Source organism: Macrobrachium rosenbergii, chromosome 2 (assembly GCF_040412425.1).
Source record: "Macrobrachium rosenbergii isolate ZJJX-2024 chromosome 2, ASM4041242v1, whole genome shotgun sequence".
In the NCBI taxonomy this organism is placed as follows: domain Eukaryota; kingdom Metazoa; phylum Arthropoda; class Malacostraca; order Decapoda; family Palaemonidae; genus Macrobrachium; species Macrobrachium rosenbergii.
In genome coordinates this window covers 76,392,625-76,398,624 of record NC_089742.1, presented here as the reverse complement: position 1 = coordinate 76,398,624, position 6,000 = coordinate 76,392,625, and positions in this window count along the sequence as shown.

The window sequence follows — 6,000 nt, the reverse complement described above, 5'->3', positions numbered from 1 at the left end:
CCTTTCCCTTTGTAACTTATATGGTAACCGCTTGACCGATCTAGACAAAATTTGGCACGTGGCCATCATTTGACCCAACTTAAGGCATGTCCAGACAAGCTGGCCTGATCGGCGGGCATGCATGTCATCGGGCTCATGTAACGGGCAAACCAGCGAAATTGCCGTGCCCGTGTTAAGCAAAATCACCAACCAGTGCCCGGTGATCTGAGGCAAGTACTGGAGGTACGACACTGCCAGACTTCCGTTATAGATCGGGGTAAAGGTAGGGTTAATGTTGCCACCTTGTCATGTAAGATGGGACTTGCATTTAACTACTTTCATTGTTTTTCAAGAGACGCTGGTTTTGATTCATTTATTCACTGAGAAAGAGCTGTTAATTAATTTCTTCCATGCCTATAGAACTATTACTTATCGACCAATATTCAGCTTGCATGTAAACAGTTGTGGTGTTACTACTGAGTAAAGTTGAATGTACAGATGAATTTTCAGTTAATGTCTGCAAATATCTCTTGACTTTATTTTTAAGCCATTCCCTTATTTTCGTTTTACAGATTACCTTGATAAGATACCGATATTTATGCAACTGGGAAATGCCGTCATATCTTTTATGTTGATTATTAGTATATGTATAAGAAGATAGATTTTAAATCGGAGAACTTTAGAAGTCAATGGTGTTAGCTGAACTCCTTACCGGTGGATCCCACCCTCACTTTTACTGGGGTTATTAGGCTTGCTTACATATGAAAGCGGGTTCTTGGAATACCAGCACGTAATCTCTCTCTATAAGAAACTTTCATTTATAATTTTTGTCAGTTATCGTGACGTCAGCCAGTTCCTTTTCAGATCGCTATATGATACAAGGATCCTTCTTGATCTTTTTACTAAAGTTATTTTACTACTTCTAAAAGGCCTCACCTTTTAGCCCGTTTGCCCATTTTATTTATCTCTCATTTTCCATCACTGCTTGTTCCCAACCGAAAAATTGAGACGATATTGATCTGGTTTCATATTACACTTCACGGTTATTTACTTGGTCGTTAAATACCCTTCAACTAAGTTTCCGACGTTAGTGAACACTGATTAATAAACATGAGCAAAACCTCCGAGAGTTAACTTTCACGGAAGAAAACCAGCTTGAGGTAGGCTGAGATAAAACAGCGCCCGTTGCCCGGGTGTTTGAGAAAGTTAAGTGAAAAAAAAATTATAAAACGGAGTTCCGTTCACGACAAGGGCTAGGCAGCACCAGTTGATGTTTTATAACCACTCAAGTTTCTTTTTTTTTTTTATACCGAGGTAGAAGGAACATAGCCGATAGTGACTGACGAATCACTCGTGAAATCGCACCAATAGGATCACGACCTACAACGTGGTTTGGAGACAATCTCTGAAATACTCTCCCACTTCTTTTCTCCGAGAAATTTCTTGCTTTCGTTTCGGATTATCATGTTTATCATTGTTACAATAACAGCTTTACCACGACTACCTCGTCCAGTGGTACGTATCCAGTTACGTGCCCAGTCAAGATAAATTTTTTTTTCAAATGAGAAAGACATCATGAGAATTTCGAGATGATCTCATGAGTTCATACCTCAGTCATCCTACACTGATAATCAAGAAGATATAATTCGTTGCAAGGGTCACCCTTCTCCCCGATTGGAAAGCAAAGCTGTTATGGCCTCCGTGCACGATTCACCTTTTATTATTATACCCTTCTCTTTCTACTGAATTCATAATGCAGTGCAAGCAAATGCGAGAGCCAAAAAAAAAAAAAAAATACGCGTCTCAGGTAAGAGAAAATGTATTTTAGAATTAAGATTTAGATCTCATATTTTTGGGGAAACTGAGTTTTTGTCGTCGATAATAATGTCTTTTTATAGTTCGAGGTTTTTCCTCATTCTTTCTCCTTGATATCATTTAAGACAGAAATTAAGGTTTCGCAGAGATTACGTTATTTACGACCCACCAGTGGAAATTGCTCAAAACGTGGGTTTTTATTTTTCCTGGTTGATTTTGGTCTCAGTAGGTTAAAAGTTTAAAGATAGCTTTAAGGTTTAATAGAGTTTTATGTTTTTTTTTTAGGTATTTAGAGACCGTTTTTTTTTTTTTTAAACTATCAAGAAAGTTACAGATCTGGAAAGTAGATTCGGATTCTCTCTCTCTCTCTCTCTCTCTCTCTCTCTCTCTCTCTCTCTCTCTCTCTCTCTCTCTCTCTCTCTCTCTTTCAAATGCACACTATTATTCAAGTCCGCAAGTTAGATCGCAACTTGAACATAAGAAAACTCCATATCTGAAATTCCATTTGAGCATCTGCTGTTATGCTGTGTCGCATGTTTGTATCTTGTTTTCGGATGTACGGCTCTACCTTTGCTAGGGGTGTATGGAATGTGCATTTGCTCATTCTCATATAGTTTCTACAATCATGTTCGTAGCCAGATTGTAGTTCACGTACTATTGTTGTATGGCTCCCGTAAACATCTTTCCTATTTAGCCAGTCCTTGCACTGCAACAGTTTCTTTTTCTGAGCAGTACTGGCCACCATGTTTTTCGTACGACACTCGACAAGGTGCTGGCATCGTCGGGCACGGCTGCCCCAACACTCACGGGTAAGCCCGGCAAAATTTAACCGCATACCGCGCTCCCCGGCGGGGACGCCCGCGCGTCTGGAGAGATCTTTAGATAATAGGGTACGTTTCAAACCCGTACCCCCTTCCCCTTCCCTAACCCCTCCCAATCCCCCTTCCCCCTTCCCTTTATAACTCGTGGTAACTGCTTGACTGATCTAGACAAAATTTGGCAAGTGGCTATCATTTGACCCAACTTAGATAATACGGTAGGTTTCAAACCTGTACCCCTTCCCTTTCCCCTTCCCTTCCCTGATCCCCTTCCCCTTCCCTTTGTAACTTATGTGGTAACTGCTAGACCAAACTTGGCAAACCTTGGCACATGGCCATCATTTGATCCAACTTGTATAATAGGGTAGGTTTTAAACCCGTAACTCCTTCCCCTTCCCCTTCCCCTTTCCCCCCTTCCCTTTGCAACTTATGTGGTAACCGCTTGACCAATCTGGACAACATTTGGCTAGGCAAAATATTGCACATGGCCATCATTTGACCCAACTTAGATAATAGGTTAGGTTTCAACCCGTACCCGCCTTCCCCTCCCCCTTTCCCCCTTCCCTTTGTAACTTATGTTGTAACCGCTTGACCGATCTAGACAAAATGTGGCTACACAAAATATTGCATGTGGCCATCATTTGACCTAACTTAGACGATAGGTTAGGTTTCAAACCTGTACCACCTTCCCCTTCCCCTTCTCCTTCCCTTTGTAACGAATGTGGTAAACTCTTGACTGATATAGACAAAATTTGGCTAGACAAAATATTGCATGTGGCCATCATCTGACCCAACTTAGATAATATGGTAGGTTTCAAACCTGTACCCCCTTTCCCTTCCCTATCCCTCTTCCTCCTTCCCTTCGTAACTTAAGTGGCAACTGCTTGCCCAATCTAGACAAAATTTTGAAAGTGGCCATCATTTGACCCATCTCAGATAATAGGGTAGGTTTGAAACCCATACCCCTTTCCCCTTCCCCTTCCTCTTCCCCTTTCCCCTTCCCTTTGTAACTTATGTGGTAACAGCTAGACCTAACTAGACAAAATTTGGCATGTGGCCATCATTTGACCCAACTTAGATAACAGGGTAGCTTTCAAACCCATACCCACTTCCCCTTCCCTTCCCTCGTCCATGTCCCCCTTCAGTTTGTAACTTATGTGGTAATCGCTTGACCGAACTAGACAAAATTTGCATGTGACTATTATTTGACCCAACTCAGATAATAGGGTAGGTTTCAAACCAGTACCCCCTTCCCTTCCCCTCATCCATCTCTCCCTTCAGTTTGTAACTTAAGTGGTAACTGCTTGACCGAATTAGACAAAACTTGCATGTGGCCATCATTTGACCCAACTTAGATAATACGGTAGGTTTCAAACCCGCACCCCCGTCCCCTTCCCCTTTCCCTTCCCTTTGTAACTTATGTGGTAAACACTTGACCGATCTAGACAAAATTTGTCACGTGACCATCATTTGACCCAGCTTAGAAAATAGAGTAGGTTTCAAACCCGTTCCCCTTCCCATTCAACCCGTTGCCCTTCCCCCTTATCATTGTAACTTATATGGTAAGTGCTTCCCCAATCAAGACAAAATTACTCCATTAGGAGTAATGGGTTGCTTATACGACTTAAATTTGCTGGTTCTCCACCACTGGGAGCAGTATCGCACGTGATGGGCCAGTTCCCGACCATGTCATGTAGGTATCCTGTACTGAACGAGAAACAGACGGTCTTCAATTTGCTGCTACTGCCCCTTACTTCAGTTCATTTCCTCTTAAACCTTCCTGCAATGAGGTTCAGTGACTTCAGTTCTACTTCTGTCTGTACGATTACCCTTGCTGCCTGCACCCTCCGCTTCTTCTTAAGGTAAGACATGTAACTGGAGTGATGATATGTCGCATATGGGTGATATTCATTATGGTAGTGATAGTGGTGGTATTATTATCATTACTATTATTATTATTATTATTATTATTATTATTATTATTATTATTATTATTATTATTATTATTGTTGTTGTTGTTGTTGTTACAAGCAGATATATATCCCCGGCGTTACCCTGTTTGTGAAGATCCAGTGTGTGTGTGTGTGGATGCATGTCCGTGCCCTTGTGTGTGTGGTTGCGTGTGTGTGCGTTTGCTTGCGCGCATGCATGCGTGTGTGTGTCGCTCCTCTTCCCCTACCCCACCCTCCACACACATTCAGTGTTCATGGCGGCGATGTTGGTGATAGTCTGATTAAGTTTATGGGTGGAAACATGGTCGCTAGTAATGTTATTTATACATTTGGTTATTGTTCTAAGTACAATTGCAAGTGATATTAGTGATAAATAATGACAATAGTGATAATGAATATATTATCATTATGATGACTCATCTAGTCAGTGATTTGAGTGAACCTGCAGAATTCGGTGGGAGTTTTGAGATAGCAGCAGGCTTACTCTGCCCTGTACATGCAATTTACTTGTCCATGAGTGACCACAGCAGCGATGATCGTGTTACCATCAGTGATGGAGTGTGATATTTATGATTATTGATAGTGATGTTGACAGTGGAAAAGGTGATAGTGATGGTAGTGTTAATGAGTAGGATGGTGACTTTGGAAGTGAATGATAATGTGATGAAAATAGTCCTGATGGTGGCAAATGTAGCTATGGTGGTTATATAAACATTATTGTAATAGTTTTTAAGAATCCCAAACATTTTGCTGGGGAGGTCAGCTGTTAGGAAAATTACCATGCTAAACACAAACTATTATATGCAGGACTAAGGGATGTCTACGACCGAAGAAATGAATGAAGACAACCCTGCCACAGCAAGCAGTTCCACTTCAGCTCCATCTGATGAAGGTGGAACCAGCAGTCATTTATCTGGATTATTATCAAAATACTTTGAAGACTGTGGTTCTCAAGAACAAAGAATCGTTGCCAAATGTAGATGCTGTGGATCTAAAAGCGAAGCAAGCACCCAGGCATCTTCAAACCTTTTACACACCTGAAAAGATGTAATTCTAAGAGATACTTTGAGTATGTAGAAGAGAAGAAAGTACTCTCTTGTAAGAAGCTAAAGGCTCTTAAGGGTGCACGGCAGGGGGAGGTAACAATGCATTCCTTTTTTAAGGATGAGAATGGTGAACATTTCGAACCAAACAATTGAAAGCAGGGGCGCATGGTAAAAGGCACTGCAGTTTTCCCTGCACGGGATCAGTTGCCTCTCAGTTTGACTGAGAGTCCCACATTTCGTGCTTTTGTATAAGAGGCTGAGCCAAAGTTTGTGTTTCCTGCTAGAACTACTATTCGAAATGTACTTCTCCCACAATACATTACTAAAATGGAGAATATCCTGAGTTTAGGATTAAAGGATATAAAGAGAATTTACTTAACACTTGACCTG